General features: G+C 37.7%; 1 protein-coding gene across 1 annotated transcript in view; it reads right to left on the bottom strand.

Moving 5' to 3' along the window:
- Positions 1–13297, bottom strand: part of RAB3IP (RAB3A interacting protein) — a 57197-nt gene extending 43900 nt beyond the window's left edge. The window contains exon 1 of the mRNA XM_031940644.1: positions 13099–13297. The gene's annotated coding sequence lies outside the window, so the exon portion shown is untranslated. The remainder of the gene's footprint in view (positions 1–13098) is intronic.
- Between the last annotated feature and the right edge of the window lie 7347 nt (positions 13298–20644).

Genomic DNA, 20644 nt, shown 5'->3' on the forward strand with positions numbered 1-20644 from the left:
TCAGCAATGAGATCAACCAAATCAGTTCCAATGGAGCAGTAATGAACTGAACCAGCTACGCCCAGCGAAAGAATTCTGGGAGATGACTAAAAACTATTACATTGAATTCCCAATCCCTATATTTTTGCCCACCTGCATTTTGAATTTCCTTCACAGGCTAATTGTACAATATTTCAGAGTCCGATTCTTTTTGTACAGCAAAATAACGGTTTGGTAATGTATACTTATTGTGTATCTAATTTATATTTTAATATATTTAATATCTACTGGTCATCCTGCCATCTGGGGGAGGGGGTGAGGGGAAGGAGGGGAAAAATTGGAACAAGAGGTTTGGCAATTGTCAATGCTGTAAAGTTACCCATACATATAACCTGTAAATAAAAGGCTATTAAAAATTTTTTTAAAAAATACTCCAATCACCTATGACCAAGTACAGGTATAGGTTCTTATGCAGACATTTCAGTACAGATTAAATACTCCATAGCAGCATATGAGCAAATTGCTTCTGCTGCTATCAAAACATGGGGTTTTATCTCAGGTAAACAGGACAGAGGAAAGACCTTCACGAAAATAGAACAAGGGCCAAATGAACCCTTTGCTGATTTTGTGGGACATCTGCACACAGCTGTCATATGAACTACTAGTGAAAATGCAGCAACAGAAATTATGATAAGGCAACTTGCTAAAGAAAATGCTAAAGAGGTTTATAAAAGAATCATAGTAGGCCTACACAAGAATGCTGCTTCAGAGGAGATTATAAGACACTGTGCCACAGTGGGCATAAATAACATTTATACCCAGGCTACGATGCAGACTTCCTAAGATCCGAACATGAGAAGACAAGGTCCCTTTTGGCAAGGGACTTCCAGAGAGAATCGTCAATGCTTTCAATGTGGTAAAGTAGGCACATTTTACAACATTGGAAGGTTGCATTTTACAACATTGAAAGCTCAATGTTGGCATAGAGAGAGTGAGAAAACGGATGGGAGAACAAGACCCAACACCCCGTGTCCAAAATGCAACCGAGGCTTCCATTAGGCATCAGAATGTACACTGATTCAGGGAAAAGGGATGAGGAGCCCAGCCCCAGGGCCCAAAACAAAAAATACTTGGGGCATGATGGCAGCTGATGCTACACCCAGAAAAGTCTTTAGGAGTTCAGTACTCAGACATACCAATCAGACAAGAAGCAATCTGATGGGAGAAAGGGATTACAATTGGGGAAAATTGTAGAGTTGTGTGTAGCTGGGAATACTGAGATACCCCCTGGAGAAGTGAAATCTATTCCTCTCCAGCCTATGGATCCCTTGCCTCCAGGCACAGTAGGCTTGACCATTTCACCTCCTGAGAGCACTTACAAAACAGTGTTCATCCATACACTGATGTGGGAAAATGGGGAATGTGTAAATAATATCCCAGTCATTAATACAGGTAAACAATGTGTGACTTACCAACCAGGAAAAGTAGTAGCATCAGGTTTACTGATATCTCCTAATAATAGGCAATCTGGTGATAGTCGCCCAGATTCTGACTCCAAGCAACAAAATCCAGGAATATACTGGATAGCAGCTGTGACAGCTAACCATTCTATGCTCACTATCTATATAAATGGCATACCATTAGAAGGATTGGTAGACACCAGTGCAGATTGTACAATCATTAGAGGTGCCAACTGGCCCAGTTACTAGCCAATGATTAAGACAAGACACCTACATGTCTACGTAGGAGAATCAATAGCAGCTGAAGTTAGTGCTACCTCTTTGAGAAGGACATTTGAAGGCGAAACAGGAGTTTTTACTCCTTTTATAGTTGAAAAAATTCCCATCAATCTGTGGGGAAGAGACATTTTACAACAATTAGGATTACAAATGAGTACTTTGGTTTTTTTAGGCAGGGCTGCTGTTGAAGACCCTCCAACACTTTCACCCGTTTCTATTCAATGGAACACTGATACATCAGTATGGACAGAATAGTGGCCCATAGCTAGTGATAAAATTCAGGCCTTATTAGATATAATACAGGAGCAACTTGACCAAGGATACTTACAACCTTCTCTAAGTCCTTGGAATTCCCCTGTATTTGTTGTAAGAAAGAAATCTGGAAAATGGAGGATGCTGACTGATTTAAGAAAAATGAACAGATGGAAACTATGGGAACTCTTCAGCCTGGACTTCCACCTCTTACTCAATTGTCTAGAGAATGGGCTCTTTGGGTTATAGACATTAAGGACTATTTCTATGCTATCCCTCTGGATAAGCAGGATATGAAAAGATTTGCTTTTTCAGTGCTTAGCGTTAACTTAGCAGAGCCTTATAAAAGATATGGACAGTGTTGCCACAGGGAATGAAAAATATCCCTACTATGTGTCAAATGTATGTTGCTGCTGTTCTTACTCCAGTAAGAAAAGTATTTCCAAAAGTAATGTTATTACATTACATGGATGATATATTGGGATGTGCACCTGAGGAACAAATATTAGAAGCATGTCTACAAAAGACCATAGAAACACTAAGGAACTACAAATTCCATATAGCTCCAGAAAAAAATCAAAGAGGTTCCTTTTCAATATTTAGGATATGAAGTATACCCTAAGGTGCTTACAGTACAAAAACTTTCCTTAAGAACAGAGAAGCTAAACACCTTAAATGACTTTCAGAAATTGATAGAAGATATTCAATGGATGTGTCCAGTATTAGGCTTGACTATCTATCAATTGCAACCATTGTATGACATTTTAAGGAGAGACAGTGCTTTAAACTCACCACGTCAGCTCAAGAGGCTTGGAGAGAAGTTGAACTGGCTTTACCAATGTGGTTGACAGAGTCACTCAAAAACCCTTGGAAATATCAGTTTTTGCTACAAAAGAGGCACAGCAGTTCTTCATCAAGGAGACAGTGTGATAGAGTGGGTGAACCTCTCAGCACAACCAGAACAAAGCCTTACGTAATCCTTACCCAGTGCTTGTGGCTAGAATTTTATTAAAGGCCATTAAGTGAGCGGTACAATTATCTGGGATAACATCTGACAAGATATACACCTTTTATACCAATGCACAAATTAATGTATGCTGTGAAACCCATCCCATAGTGGCAAATTTTATTGGCCACGGCTCCAAATTTTACATATGGGTTTCCATTAAAGATAACCCAACTATTACATAATTGGCAATAGATTCTTGAAGAAAAGGTTTCTAAAGTTCCTCTTAAAGGACCAACTATCTCTACAGATGCATCCAAACATAATATTTGTGCTGTATACTCTTGTGACTTAACTATAGAGTAGTCAGAACTCCTTTTCAGTCCACTCAGAAGAATGAATTGTATGCAATCATTCTAACTCTTACTTATTATCCAGGAGATATAAATATAATATCTGATTCTGCCTATTCAGTAGGTGTGGTACAAAGAATTGCCACAGCCCAAATAAAATTTATAGCCTCTAATATATATCAGCTCTTTAAGTAACTTCAGGAGCAAGTGAGAAAGCATCCAGGTAAGATTTATATCTTGCTGACTAAAAACCATTACATGAATTCCCAATCCCTATATTTTTGCCCACCTGCATTTTTTATTTCCTTCACAAGTTAATTGTACAATATTTCAGAGTCTGATTCTTTTTGTACAGCAAAATAATGGTTTGGTCATATATACTTATTGTGTATCTAATTTATATTTTAATAGATTTAACATCTACTGGTCATCCTTCCATCTGGGGGAGGGGGTAGGGGGGAAGGAGGGGAAAAATTGGAACAAGAGGTTTGGCAATTGTCAATGCTGTAAAATTACCCATACATATAACCTGTAAATAAAAAGCTATTAAAATAATAATAATTAAAAAAAGATTTATATCTTGCATGTCCACTCTCATAGTGGACTTCCAGGTCCTATTTTTGATGGTAATTCAAAGGCAGATAGCCTTCTAACTATGCTGGCCAATACTTCTTTATTTCAAGAAGCCCAAGAATCTCATTTAAAATATCATCAGGCTGCTTGAACTTTAGGTTTACAATTTGGAATAACAAAAGAGGAAGCTAGGAGTATAGTAAAAGCCAGTACAGCTTGCCTTCCTTTCCACGCTGCTACACTGCCTCTAGGGAGGAACCCTCATGGTTTGAGACCCAATGAAATTTGGCAAATGGATGTGACCCATTATAAATCTTTTGGTTGTCTGTCTTTTATCCATGTTGTAGTAGACACCTTTTCAGGATTCATTTTTGCAATACCAGCAGCAAAAGAGACAGCCTGAGTGGTCACCAAATTCCTCATACAAGCATTTGCAATTATGAGTGTGCTCCAAGCAATAAAAACAGGTAATGGACCTGCATGTACTTCTAAACATTTTGCACACTTTTGTGCACAGTATAAGATTTTACACACCACTGGCATACTCTTTATTCCTCAAGGACAAGCAATAGTAGAGAGCAGAAACAGAGACATCAAGATGCTCCTCCAAAAACAAAAGAAAGAGCCACAGATAACCCCAGAGAACTTCTAAATTTAGCTCTTTATACAATTAACTTCTTGATTTTTGAAAAGATGCACTGGCTCCAGTAGACAGCTTTTATAACCCACCAGAAGGGCAGTGTCCAGTGCAAGCAGCTCCACTATCTTTAGATAATTGCCAGGTGATATGGAGAAATCCTGAAAATGGTGCATGGAAGGGACCAGATAGGTTAACTGCTTGGGGGAGAGGATTTGCTTGTATCTCTACAGGTGGAGAAGGAATCAGATGGGTGCCAATGAGCCATATTTGCCCTATCCATTGGAGAGATGGAGCAGACCCCTGAAATGAAGGAGAAGAACCGAAACATCGGTGGTTTGGTCACTGTCTATGCCCACTACTGAATGAGCATGGCAGTTATAGTGTTTGACTCATGGACATCAAAAATTGTTAATGAGATTGATGCAGGATTTGAAAACCCTCAGGAATCATTGGATTCCCTGAGCCATGAGACTGTTGCAGGTTTTCAAAATCTGCAGGAATCATTGGATTTCCTAACACATAAAAAGACTGTTGCTGGACTTCAAAAACTTGCAGGGATCATTGGATTCCTTGACACATGAAGCAAAGGACAATAGATTGGTTTTGGACTATCTCTTGGTTGCTGAAAGAGGCGTATGTGTGATTGTTATTTACATACCCTCCTTCTAGGACTTCTGGAAATCTTTTACAACACCATGTTGATTCATATTGTTAGTTATACCATTACTTGCATGTACAATTCATGTTTGTTACACCACATTGAGCCTGCACTGGTTGTGGGGAGAGTCATCATTAATACTATGTGCTTGTGTAATACCTCCCATACTGATGGGTTTGTGCATACCTGTTTCTAGTAAGACCCTTCAGACTAGAGGAAACCTGCTAACAATATCTGGCTTGACTCTCCACTTCCCTTTGGTGTTTTTCATCTCTCTTCCTGTGAAGTCAGGGAGGGCGTGATCATCCAAGAAGTTGGGAGAGGGGGGAATGATCACCTCCTTTTTGGTGTTCTCACCTCTCTGAGAAGTCAGGGAAGTAATGAACACCTGTGTTCTAAAACATATTTCTATGCTGAATTTCACTGTTTCTACTATGCTTAAATTTATAAAACTGAAAATAACAGCTAGATGTAGCTAGGTGGCAAAGTTAGAACAATAGTTTGTACCAAAAATTCTGCCCCACATGCCTGACATACTCTTTCACATACTCAAAAATAGCCCTGAGGAGGGTGGGCTCAAGTTCAGAGACTACATATGATTAAAAGAGTTCCTCACAGTCACTGGTTGGATTGAAGGTCTTTTTTTCCCTTTCTGGAATCTCCATGAAGTTTTCCTGAGCTACCTATGTACTTTTCTGCTGAGTCCCAAGGCTCAGTCAAGAGGTCATACTCTGAATCTGCTTTACCTGAGGACAGATCTAGTTTGTCCTGTCTCAATATCCTGTTAGATGCCTTATTTTTGATTGGTCCAGTCTCTTGATGACCTGGTCAAAAAGGGGACAGGAAATTGAATACTACCTCTGGAATCACTCCTCACTCCCTATGACTTCTGATTAAAAGTGCAAGAGTCTAGCCCCTCAAAGTATTCCCAAATTTTAACTCACATGGCAGTTTCTATATTTGATGTGTTATCTTCTTCTCTGATATAGTCCCAGAAGTCTGTATAATTCTTTCAGCCATTCCCCCTACATTTTATCCTTAGCTTGAAGCACTTCATTCCTTGCACCCATTTTGTATTTGTGATTGAATGATTCAAAGGAAGTGTCAGGAGAATGTTCACACTTCGTTTACAAATTTGACTAAATCTAAAACTCAGAGTCTTTCTCACCTAATAAAGCCATCAGAGCATAAAATATCTTGCTACTAAATAAACTGAAATAGAATGTGAATCACTTCTCTCACTCTTCACTTGGGTAGTCCCTGCACAGAACTTATGCTTTACAAAGAAATTTCACATATATTATTCAATTTATTCTCACGCTACCAGTGTATGGTCCCTATTTTAGAGATTAGGAAATTGACTCGAGTCAGATTTTCTCCAAAGTCAAACAGCAATCTAATAAATGGCAGAATTGGCGGATGTAGTAATTCCTGTTTTCCTGATCCTGTTATTAAGGGGAATCAATGTTCTGAGTCAATCACTACATAGCTCTAAATTCTCATCTTGAGACAGATAAATAATCAGATCTTGCAAACAACAAACCATCTGGACCCATCTAAATCCAATAGAATATAAACTCCTTGAGGACAGAATTATTTTTTAGTGCAGGGTCTTAAAGTACTTATTAAACATTGAATAAAATGATCTGCTTTCCTAGAAATAAGTCAGAACCAATCCAATCTCTAAATGTTCATCAGAACCTTTAGCCAGATATGTACCTTTATCATTCACAAGCAACATCCAATCTTTCATCTCCTTAAAATACAATTATACTTACAAATGTACAAAAGTTACATGACACCATTCAATTTTTTTAGTGTTCATCTCAAAGTAGCAAATTAAAAAAAAAAAAAGGCTACCTATAAACTAAATTTTAACCTTAACTGTTACCAGTTAAGTAATTTTCTTTAATTCATTCAATCCTTCTTCAATATTCCTTGAATACTGAATATTGAATAAAGCTACTTCCTCTAGCAGATCATCACCATTACAGGATAAAGGTATTCCTAATGGTGATGATCTGCTAGAGGAAGTAGCTTTATTGATCTCGTTCCATGGATTTAATGTCTATGTACGCCAACATTATATGTCTTATGTAATATATACATATTATGTACTATTATGAATAATATTAAAGATATGAATGTATTCATTAATGTTTAGCAATATATTATGTTAATGTATTTAGTAATATATGATTAATATGTACATGTTTATATGATAGAGGAATGTAAATGTATGCTCTATATACATAAATATATCTTTATACATTAATATATGTATAAACATAAATATATATTTTTATTTAAATTAAAAATGTGCAAAAATTTTGCAAAAAAAATTTAATACTGAGATAGTATACAAATTAAATTTTGTAATAAAAATAAATAAACATTTTTAATGCAGGAAGTAGTTTAAGTAGAATGTCGGCTTTGGGCGTTGATGGTGGGGCATAATGCCTTCTTCCTGATGGGTCCTAGGAAGGGGTTTACCTTCATAGCTGACTTACAAGGCCAGTATTTTGGTTAAATTACTTGGACTCTTCACTTAGGTTTTAGCATATAATTTTCGAATAGCCCTGGAAGAGGCATTAGGACAAGAATTAATAAGAAATAGAGTATAGAGGCTAATTGACCGATAATAATGAATGGCTGTTCTACGGGTTGGCCGCCAATTCAGGTAAGTGTGATTAGGTTGGCGGTAAGGATTCAGAATAGGGTTTGGGAGATTGGGCGAAATATTATGCTTCGTTGGTTAGCGGTGTGGAGTAATGGGATGATTAGTAGGATTAGGATAGATGCTAGTAAAGCGAGAACTCCTCCTATTAGGAATGGAGCGTAGAATAGCATATGCAAATAGAAAATATCATTCTGGTTTGATGTGAGGCGGTGTGTTTAATGGGTTGGCAGGTGAAAAATTATCTGGGTCTCCTAATAAGTCTGGTGAAAAGAGGGCTAGAAGTAGGAGCACAAGGAGAAGGAATATGAAGCCTAAAGCTTCTTTAATAGTATAGAAGGGGTGAAATGGGATTTTGTCTGAGTTCAGGTTGATTCCTGCGGGGTTATTAGAGCCATGTTAAGCGTCTTGCTAAATATCAGGGATAGAAAAAGAGGCAAGGTAGTTGCCTACTCTCAAGGAGGTCACAATTTAGTAGAAGTGATGACATATAAATAAACATATACAAAGTAAGTTGTATACAGGATAAGTGGCAAATAATTCAAAGAGGAAAGGCACTGGATTTTAGAGGGGTTAGGAAAGGGATTTTAGAAATCAGAGAGGTCAGCAAACAGAGCAGAGAAGGGGAAAGATTACAGACCTGAGGGGCAGTAAGAGAAAATATTTGGAGTCAGAGATGGAGTGGCTTGTTCCCAGAACAGCCAGGAGGTCCATATCACAGAACTGAAGAGTATTCTTTAGCAAGTAAAAGGTAAGAAAAGACTTAGAAGGGTGGGAAGGAGCTGGTTTACAAAAGACTTTGAAGGTCAAATGAGATGCTGAAAAAATAAAAGGGAGTCAATTGAAGTTAATAGTTGTAGAGGGGTGACAGGATCAGACCTGTGCTTTAGGAAAATCATTTTGGTAGCTGAATGGAAAATGGATCAAAGTAGGGAAGAAACTCACCAGCAGGTTCTACTGATAATCCAAGTCAGAGGGAATAAGGTCATATACTACAGTGAGAGAGAGAAGAGTGACAGACAATAGATAGTGAAAAGGTGAATCTGCCATACTTGGCAATAGTTTAGATATGGGGGAGAGAGGTGAGAGTGAGGAATTCAGGATGACTTTCAGGACAGAAGCTTGACATGAATTAAAAACAACCATGTTAACTTTTTTACATCATATACTATTTTAGAAATCTGGTGAAGCATTTTGGATTCCTCAAAATAATATTTTTAAATGTGTAAAATACATAGGATTATAAAGGAAACCAATTATATTGAAGTAGACTCAATTTTTTCCCATACAAATTCACTGATACTCTGAAATCTAGCCAGCACTCTGGGTGAAGAATTTTTTATTTAAAGTCATTTAACATTAATATTCTCCTAGTAATATAATATGGTTACCAATCATGAAATTAAGGATCTCAAAATACTTAAATTGTAGATGACATAAAGCACCATGTAAAGACATGAGAGGTAAAAGAAGAAAATATATACCTAATTACTTCCCAACCAAAATCTTGAGGCTGGCTCTAATAGGTAAAAAAGCTAACCTAATTTATCCAAGAACCACATCTTTAGAACATCTTCTTCCCCATCCCCAGGTTCGGTTCATCTTTATATAACTTCTTCCCATATTACAATCAAACTCATTCAGGGCAGGGACTACTTGGTTTGCATATATTTTTATGAGTCTAAGAAACAGAAACCACTTAATAAATGTGTCTATTTAAGGATGACAGGAGAAAGAACTGCCCAAAAAAATAAAGGAAGATCAAAAATTTCTTTACAAAATTCATTTTATGTGAAAGTTGTACATAATTGTATGTGTAAAATGTCTTCCCCAATATAATATAAGCTCTTTGAGGGGCAGGGACAATTTCATTCCCCCTTCCCCCTCTCCCTCCCAGCACATAACACAGTGATATGTGAATTATTTGACCGGAATAGAAGGTTAATTCCCTATGAACCTACAATAAAAGAATATGGACACGCCTAGCACAATATTGACATTGTTGTATATTTTTTTAAAAGACAAATTATCTCTACCATAATGCATAGCTCTTCTATGGAGCACTTACACCAAAACATGAATAAGAATCACAAAGAATGAAAAGGACACACCAAAGGTATACTCCTTTTGCCATTTTAAAAAGTGTGTGAGAATGTAGGAAAAAGGAAGAACAGGCCAGATGTAAAGAGAAAACAGGATTTATCCTTAAAGGACCTGGTTTGAATTCCAGCTCCTTTTCTTTAAATACCTGCCATGACTCTAAGCATCATCAATCTACCCTCTGTCTCTCCAGAACTCATTTTTCTTCTACTATATAATAAAGGATTTGAACTAGACTCTCTCCAAGGTCTCTTCTAGCTTTAAATCCTATAAATCTCTGATCTATTCAGGACTGAAACCACATTTATCAATAGTGATTCATAAATAAAATAAAGAACATAAAAATTTAGGACACTGATATATAAATTATTATTTGATCTAATAAGAAATCCACTCTTTTTCTAAAAACCAGGGTTATCTCAAATACCGTTCAAATTAAGTTTATTCTAACAAAATGTAAAGAGTGATTTGGCATTACAATGGGAAATATTTACTAATTACATAGAAAAGTTGCTGGACTTCTTTTCCCTTAAAATATTAACTATTATGTGATAAAACAGGTAATAAAACCCACATATGGATATATATCAAAAAGTGTTTCTTCAAAAAGAGCCACATCAATATCTTTTTTGGGGGCAGCATAACCAAAAAAAGAACAAAAAAGGAGTTTTTTTCCCTTATAGAGGAATTCAAATACTGAATAGTGCATAATTGTTACAATTTTTAATATAAATTCTATGAGACTTTTAGCATCATCCCACATTACTAAACCATATTTCTGAGATACAATATTGACATGCACAGTACAATAAATATCTAATGTTACCATACAAGACCTTATGAAACTGGTATAATATTTAACAGCATCGTTTACCATGCTTGATCTCCAAACCCAGGCTATTTTCACCTCAACTTTGTAAATAAATCATCAAAAACCCAAAAATTTAAATTTAAACTTTAATCAAAACTATAAAATTAAAAAAAGTAATAAAATAAAGAGGAAAAACTAAAGTATTCCTTCAGAAAACAAGCATTTGGTCACCCAAGAGTTTGGAATATTCCATTATCTCTCTAAAAATTATGTAACCATTTTGCATAAACGTGACAATTGAAAAAAGATTCAATCAATAAAGACAGCCTAGATGTAAAGATCAACTACTAAATTTCCTCCAAATTAATAATATTGCTCTCTTCTCAGGGTCTGAAAGATCCAGATTAACCTTCATATACCACACTTCACATTTAAAATCAGTAGGACAAAGTCACATAAGGGGTGAAATGTCAGTGTAAAGTTTATGTTCATGATTTTCCCATTTTTTCATCTTTTCTAACTCGGAAAAGCTTCCTAAGATTAAAAGCTTTATTTTCCTATTAATATCAGCAATCTGATTCACTGAAACCTCAGGGGAGTCACCTCTCCTGTGACTTTAGTGATTTCAACTTGCCAATAACTGCAACTCTCAAAAATAAATCACAAATATTAAGTTCCCAGACTCTGATAAATAGAAATTCTTTACAAGAAATATGGAGCACCAACTAAGATTATTTTTTATGGACATATGCCGATAAGCTCTTTTACTCACAAAGGTGAACAAAAACAGACTAGACAGCGTTAGAAGTGGGATAAAGAGCTTGTTTATTTAAAAAAAAAAAAAATTCATGTTTTAAGGAAAGGGAATTTTTTTTGAGCTATTTATTTTCAAGGGTAAATTCTCCACAGACTCTTAAATCTATAATATTGGTGTTGTGTGTGTGTGTGTGTGTGTATATATATATATATATATATTTATATGTAAATATATATATATATATAAAATTCTTTCTGTATACTTACGTTTATAGCTTTTATTCTTCATGCAAAGTTTATACCTATGTTTGCTCAAAACCCAAGGAAAAATTAAACTCAGAAAGAGGTTCATATTAATAAAGGATTCACAATTTTAAAAGCCAGTAAAAACCTGAATTCAAGTCTCATTTCTGACGTAATGACCAACTCAAGTCTGCCGGACAAACTAGCCAGTTCAAGTCTTGCCTCTACCTGTGAGTAGTCACAAACACGTTATAAGCTAATCGATTCTCTGTGGCTATAAGAGACATAAGTATTGTTAGTGTTTTCTAGCCCTATGAAAACAGGTGCAGTCTCTATCCATCTATATGGGATCATAGTTCTAAAACTGAAAGGGTCCAAGACAGACTACTTCAACGTATTTTTTCCATTTTACAATACAGGACAATGAAGCCCAGAGAGTGAGGAGATCGGAAAGGAAGTAATTTGCAGAAGCAGCATTGGAACCCAAGTCTTCCGACCCCAGTGCCAGGATGCCCTTTGCAGACAGAGAGGCAGGGGCCAGCCTTGTAGGCAGGAAGATTCCCATCCAAACCCTCGGGACAGCGGCCCGGTGACTCCGGACAAGTCACAAGAGCCGACCCGCGCCCTCAGGCAACTCCAAGACTCCGGTTTCTGGTAACTCACTACTACAGTCGGGGTGGGGGGGTGGGGAGTGGGCCCAATGGGGGCCTTCTCCATCCCAGGGAAACTACGGGTCTTCCTCTACCCCGCCGCCTGAGATCGGCCAGCATCGGCTTACACGGAGCTTTCTTCTGCTTCGGTGCTTCCGCGCCCCGGGGAGCCAGGCGCTCTCCCAAACCTCGGCTTCCAGCCGGGCTTTGGCGCGAGGTTTGCGAAGCGCCGAACACCGCGCCAGGCACTAAATGAGTGCTCGTTGCCATGCCCTGGGTCGGACGCCCCAAGTTTCTAGTCAGGGTCAGACCCCCCCCCTTTTTCCGGGCGCACTCTGCCCGTGCACGTCTCTCGGAGACGCCCTCGAACTTCATATTGGGCGTCCCCAGGCTGCGGGGGTTAATTAGTAACCGCCGCCGCCCGCTGAGCGAGCCCGGGGGCCCGCGGGGGGCGCTGCCGGAGCCGCCCGCCACCGCGGCTTCCCGGGGGAAGCGGCGCGCTCGGTGCCGAGGCGCAGGGGCCGGGTGCCCCGGGAAGGCCCCCGGGGGCCGGGGTCGGGCCGCGCGCGCCGGCCCCTCCACGGGCGCCACACCGCAGCGGCGGCTGCGCCCCGAGGGGCGGAGGCGCTGGCGGGCGGAGGGGGCGGTGCTGCGGCGCGCGCTCCCCGCTCCCTCCCCCTCTCCTCCCCACCTGTCCCCTCAAACTGAAGCTAACACTCACCTGACCGAAAACCCCGGCGGAGACGCGACCCCCGCCACGAGCCCGCCCGCTGGAGCGCAGGGACTCCGGGAGAAACCCAGGGCCGCAACTGCCCCCGGCCGACGCCGCTCCGCTTCTGGACCAGCTCGGCGCACTGCGCTGGGGGAGCAGTCGGAGGAGTCGGACACTGCGCCTGCGCCGCGGGGACCAGCGCCGGCTAGAGGGACCAAACTCCCCACCCCGCCCCGCCCCGCCCCGCACCTGACTCCTTTTCCCCTGAAAGTGGAGGGCTAGGGCAGCCGGCCCGTCCGAAGGGCTAGGCGCGCTTCGGCGCCCCCTGGCGCCAAAAGGCGCCCGTGCACGCGCCCTGGGCGCTGCGGGTTCATTGGGCCCCAGGTGTCTGAGGCTGGGCTGGTTTCCCCGGGAACAGTCACGAGTCGGCGCAGAGCTGTCCTGACTTGGGGCCAGGCTTGTCAATGTCACCCGAGATCTTAAGTATGTTCAAGTCAAAAAAAAAAAAAAAAAAAAAGCTCGGGAAAGAACTCACCAACGTACAGGATCGGGATTGTTAGAGACGAACCCGGGGCGTGAGGTTTCTCTGAGTTAGATGGCGTGCAATGAGCATCCCTCCAACCCCAGCCTCCGGTGTGGGAGAAGGGAGAAAAAGAACTCATTCCTTCCCACCCCCATTCGTCTCTTTCCAGGAACTGCTCGAAGGAAAATGTATTTTTTGCAAATGGCTTTTTGCCTTGAAGGCCCCTTATCTTAAACTATTCTGACAAGCTGACTGTTGCAAAACTTGCAAATGGGAAGAAAAAATGGAAATGGCAAATAAAGAACTAAAATGAACCTTAAAGAAATACATATCTCTGAATGTGAGGCCCAGAAAGCTCCATCTTAGGTTCACAGATCTAAAAGGAGTCATCTAGCTGGACAGATTCACATTTAGTTGTGATGAATTGATTGATTGATGAATTGATTGTGTGATTAATATTAATTAATAGACATTTATTAAATGTCTACCATGTGCCTGGTTTGTACAAAGTGCTAAGCATATACAATAATGCATATCTAGATCTAGAGGAAGAAGGGAAGAAAATGAATATTTGTTATTCTTTCGGGTTTTCTTGGCAGAGATATTTTTGTCATTTCCTTCAGATGAGGGACAGATGAGGGAACTGAGGCACATAAGAGTGAAGTGACTTGCTCAGGCTCACACAGCTTGTGTCTAAAAGTCATATATATTTGAACTCAGGATGCTAGTCTTCCTGATTCTAAACCCTGCTCTCTATCCACTTATGTGTGGTTACTATGTATCAGGCTGTTTACAGATATTACACTTGACTCTCACAACAACCTTAGGAGGTAGGTGCTATTATTCCCTTTTAAAAACGGAGGAAATTGATACAGAGATTAAGTCAATTGTCCAGGATCACAAAGTATCTGAGACTGAATTTGAACTTGGATCTTCCTGACTTTCTCTATCCACTATGCCACCTAACTGTCTCCTGCAGGGAACTTCAGTCAGTCAAAAATCAAGTCAACAAACAGAAAGAAAAAAAAAAGAAGTCACACAATTATTATATATTTAAAAGGAATAGCAAGTTGTATCCTAATAGATGTATAATTTCTTGTATAATCATTTCCCTCCCCCCACTCTATGTTATGGAAATAGGTGTTTTATTTCTTAAGTTCAAAATAAAATAATTTTTAAAAAAGACATACCATGTGCTAAATTTTATTTAACATATACTTTAACATATTTAACATGTATTGGTCTACCTGCCATTTGGGGGAGAGAGTAGGGGGAAGGAGGGGAAATGTTGGAACAGAAGGTTTTGCAAGGATCAATGCTGAAAAATTACCCATGAATATATCTTGTAAATAAAAAGCTATAATAAAAAAATTTTTTAAAGGACATACTATGTGCCATGCACCAAGGATACAAAGGGGGGAAAAATCAATCCCTGTTTTCAAAAGCTATCTAGCCCAAAGACCATATTTTACAGCAGATATGTAAAGGCTCTGGGCTCATATTTAATTTATATGACACATGCATTTATTAAGGATATATTTATATAGGATCATATATAGATCTAGAGCTACAAGGGACTTTAGAAGTTAACAAATCTAATCAATTCATGTGACATCTGACAAGGGACTTTGACTCTAGGCTCACATTTAGTTAATGTGATTTATAGACAATAATGTATACATATGTATGATTGACACATTACCTTGGAATGTGATGCAATTTGATTCAGCCAATGTTTAAAAAGCAAACAATAAACTAATAAAAAAAATATTAAGTACCTATTCTATGCGAGGTACTGCTCTAGAAACTGAAGATGCAAAGACAAAAAAAAAAAAAAAAAAAAAGAATCATTCCCTGCTATCATGTGGGAAATCTGTCACATATGAAAGTTGTATGTAATCTAAAGCACTGTGGGTGTAGAGGAAATGGTAAATATTCCAGTTGGGAGAGTTCTGTCTAGAGGCCATTACACACTACTTACCATTAGCAGGGCCCATTAGAATGGTATGTGGTAGTGCTCCCTCACCCACACTTGATCTGCTAGCAATTTGATGATGAAAAACCATGATTCATTTTGTTGTCATTCAAAAACCACTTATTAAGTTCCTGTTAGGGTTCAAAGCAATTAGTGCTTGTGATCTAGTTGGAACAATGGGTCCAAACTAACTAGATGATATTTTATTTTGTTTTAGAAATCATTACCAGGATAACTAGTAGTGGGGGTTTTGTGATAGAGGGGATTGTTAATCAAGTATAAGTTAGAGTAGCTAGTCTCTGAGTTCCCTTCCAACTCTGAATCTATAAAAATTGAAATTTAATACTAAAAAATGTGGCATCCTGCATTTGAGATCAAAATACAAAGTGGGAGAAACAGAAAAAAAAAGCCTAAAAAAACAGGAAAAAATACTCAAAGATTAGTAATGTGGTATGCCTGTCAAATGAGGTTTTAGCCTGTACAAGAAGTCTTTTCCCTTTAACTCAGTGTGTGTGTGTGTGTGTGTGTGTGTGTGTGTGTGTGTGTGTGAGAGAGAGAGAGAGAGAGAGAGAGAGAGAGAGAGAGAGAGAAGAGAGAGAGAGAGAGAGAGAGAGAGAGAGAGAGAGAGAGAGAGAGAGAGAGAGAGAGAGAGAGTGAGAGAGAGAGAGAGAGAGAGTGTGTGTGTGTGCTGGAGAATTGGTGAGGTAATAAAGCAGAGTTTTATCTAGCTACATATACCACAGAAATTTTTGAGGACTTAGCAGTGTTTAGCCAGAAAGAGAAGACTTAAGAGCAACAGAATAGCTGTCAAAATATTTGAAGGGTTGTCAAATGAAAAAGGAAGATTTAAAGGTTTTTGGACTAAGAGGGCAGAACTAGGACCAATAAGTAGAAGTAAAAAAAAAAAAAATACACATTTCAACCCCAATGTAAGGAAAATTATCCTACACATTAGAATTGACCCAAATAGAATAGACATCCTTTGACAAAACTGACTTAACCATAAATGGAGATGATTAAGCAAAAGGCTTATTGGGATTCTTAATAGGATTTATATTGGATAAAGTCTAAAATTTCTTCCCGCTCAGAGATTCTTTGGTTTGGTGACAGTCTGGTTTAATTAGTTAAAATATGGTTCCACTTCATAGTTTCCATACACAAATATACTAAAATATTAACAGTATTATTGGGGTGGGGATGGGAGGACCATAGTGGGGATCTGAGATTTCACTGGTGTGGGGAACTCCTTCAACCAAAAACAACTGACACTTGTTCTGCGACTCATAGTTTTAAATTGCCTAGAGAAGTGAGAGGGTAGTTCATTTCACTTCTAGATACTGTAATTAGTGGAAGTATAATTTTCCATGACAGAATACTGAGCAAACAACAGCTTTGTTTAAAGCTGTGATTTTTTTAAAGCTGTGGTTTGCTCAAGTTGAGATTTGAACCCAAACTGGTTACAATATAGTGTTCTTTCATCTTCTGACTTTATAACAAAGAAGAAGAAAAAAATGAACCTAAGAATTAAGAAAGGAAGCTGAAAATTGATTCAGGGATAGAAAACATACTCCTTGAGGGCAGGGATTCTTGAACTCTTATTTTTGTACCTTATTTCCTAGCACAGTACTTGGCTCACAATAGGTGATAAACAAATTTTTATTGAACTGAATTGAATTAGAAAGTAGCATTTCTTTCTCAATTGATTATGTTCTTTCTGTTTATTTTGCTTGTTTGTTTTTCATTTTTATTAAAACTTTTTTTTTCAAAATATATGCATGGATAATTTTTCAACATTGACCCTTGCCAAATCTTGTGTTCCAAATTTCCCCCTCCTTATCCTCACTCCCTCCCTAAATAACAAGTAATTCAACATATGTTAAACATGTGCAATTCTTCTATACATATTTTTACAATTATCATGGTGCACAAGAAAAATGAGATCAAAAAGGGAAAAAAATGAGAAAGAAAATAAAATGCGAGCAAACAACAATAAAAAGAGTGAAAATGCTATGTTGTGTTCCACATTCAGTTCCCACAGTCCCCTTTCTGAATGTAGATGGTTCTCTTCCTCACAAAATCATTGGAACTGGACTCAATCATCCCATTGTTGAAGAGGCACATCCATCAGAATCGATCATTGTATAATCTTATTGTTATTGTGTATAAAGATCTTCTGTTTCTGCTCATTTCATTTAGCATCAGTTCATGATTGACTATTTTTCAAAGTTTCTTATGGCTCTTTTGGTTTTTTCCCTTGTGGCAACACAGATTTCATGGGACAATCTGAACAACTGATATTTTAGCTTTACAAGGAAGTAATACAAATAGAGAAAAAACAAAACAAAACAAAAAACAAGCTATTCCCCAAATAAATGAATGAGCAGCTAGATGGTACAGTGAATAAAATGCTGGCCTGGAGTCAGGAAGACTCATCTTTTCACATTAAATCCAGCCTCAGATATGTACTTGCTAAATGATCCTGGGCAAGTTACTTAATCTTATTTGCCTCAATTTCCTCACCTGTAAAATGAGCTGGAGAAGGAAATGGCAAACTACTTCAATATCTCTGCCAAGAAAAACCCAGTGTCACAAAGAGTTGGACATGACTAAGATAACTGAATGATAGCAACAACAAAACAGAAAAATGATTAAAAGATTTGAGTAAGCAGTTTTCAAAAGAAGAAATGCAAACTATCCACAATGGGATGAAAAAAATTTCTAATCATTAATAATAGGAGTTATGAAAATTAAAACAATCTGCAGTTGTATCTCATGCTCATCAGAGGGGCAAAAATGATGAAAAAAATGAAAATTATTTGAGTGACTATGGGAAAAAAAGATACATTAATGCACTTCTGGTGGACTTACAAAGTGATCTGAATGATTCTGAAAATAATTTAGAGGAATACTCCCATTACTAAATTGAATAACCCCAATTAAATGATAGCACAAGTAGGCATATACCCTAAAGAATTCAAAGACAAAAGGAAAGTACCAAATTTACAAAAATAATTATGACAGTATTTTTGTTGCAGCAAAAAACTAGAAACAAAGTAGTTAGTTGCCTATCAACTGGGAAACAGCTAATTGAATTATGACATATGAATGTTTTGGAATGTTATTGCTTTTTAGAAATGATGAAATGGACAGATTCAGAGAAAACCTGGAAGGACTTATATGAATGAATGAGCAGAATAAAGAAAACAGTTTATACAATGATTAAAATAAGATAAAGGAAAATAAATCTGAAAGGCTTAGGAACTCTGATTCATGGACAATTATGAGCCCAGAAGGCTGATGATGAATCATGCATCTCCTGCCCTGACACACAAGTAACTAGAGGTATAGAATGAGATGTGTTTTCACACAAAGTCAATATTTGTATCTCTTGATAATACCTATTTGTTATAAGGTAGGGGCTCTTACAGGACAAGAGAGGAAGTAAATATAACATTTTTAAATATTGTAAATAATCAAATTGATACTTTCATGTATCTTCTTTTTCTGTTCTTTATATGTGAACAGTTCATGGTTTTTTGTTTGCCAAGTTCCTAATCTTAAAAATTTAAGTTTTTATCCAATGGAATATGGCATATATGTTGATAAATGGAATTATTTTGTTGGTTTGGTTTTTCCTAATCTGCTCTTCTTTATTATAAGGGAGGATTAGATGTGTGCAAGGGAAAGCAGAGAGTGGAGTATGTCAGGAAATTATGGTAGTATACAAAATAAAAAGCATCAAGACATGAGTTTTTTGAGTTTTTTGTTTATTTGTTTGTTTGTTTTTTTTAAAGGAAGCAGATTGTTCCCCCAAGTAGTCTTGTAGTCCAAAAATGGCAAAGTGAAGAAGTACCAAGAGAAACAATGTAGGGCTAAGGAGTTCTTCTGCACCATTTTAAAAATATAAGGCATTTTAAGTGATAATAAAAATATAATAGATTCTGTGCTTGTTATTTCTTCCTAATAAAGAACACTTCAAAGCTCTCTCAAAACTGCCTGACCCTTTCAAGTTTTGGAGCTGCTCATTTCTGAAGACTCAAACTTCAGCCACCCTCTTTCTAATCAGATCTGTCTTAATTGTGAGACTCAATGAAATTCAAGCAAAATAAACATGATAAAATAGCTTGTCATTACCCAAAGGCAAGTGCACATTTATAAAGGAAATGGGAAAGGTTTAGGGAACAAGAAAAAGAACTGAATAATTGCATGTCATTAGTAGAAGAGTATGTGCTACCCACCAAAGTTAAGCATAATTCTAAATGAAAATGGACATTCAATGAATTGCCAGACTTTCAGAATTTTGTTACAAAAAGATCTGAACTTTTTTTTTTTTGCCCTCTAAAAATAATGCTTCCTTTATTTTTTTATTTTTTTTTTTATAATTATAACTTTTTATTGACAGAACCCATGCCTGGGTAATTTTCTACAACATTATCCCTTGCACTCACTTCTGTTCCAACTTTTCCCCTCCCTCCTTCTACCCCCTCCCCCAAATGGCAAGCAGTCCTATACATGTCAAATATGTCACAGCATATCCTAGATACAATATATGTGTGCAGAATCGAACAGTTCTCTTGTTGCACAGGAAGAATTGGATTCAGAAGATAAAAATAACCTGAGAAGAAAAACAAAAATGCAAGCAGTTTACATTCATTTCCCAGTGTTAAAAAGATCTGAACTTAATAGAAAATTTAACATATAAGATCCATAAAAACTATGAGGTATGATCAAAGACTAATTACAAGGGATGCAATAAAGACAAACAGTTGTTATAACAAACAAACATTTTTTATATGTGCAAATGTCAATTAAGTGCTTAAGATTATCATTAGTAATTGGTAGTTTAAAAGAAAGAGTGGTATGATGTGTGATGAGATAAGTATGATGTGATTCTAAAAAAGCAAAACTGTGGAGGAAAAGGTAAAAACAGTAGCTTATACGAATGAGATGGAAAAGTAAGAATTGACACAGATGAATGAATTAGAAAGATTATGAAGGCTAATAGTTCTGAAACTACCTCATTGAGGATGGGTTAAAGAAGAAAAAAATATATAGAG

The sequence above is a fragment of the Sarcophilus harrisii genome, chromosome 5 (assembly GCF_902635505.1).
Source record: "Sarcophilus harrisii chromosome 5, mSarHar1.11, whole genome shotgun sequence".
NCBI lineage: Eukaryota > Metazoa > Chordata > Mammalia > Dasyuromorphia > Dasyuridae > Sarcophilus > Sarcophilus harrisii.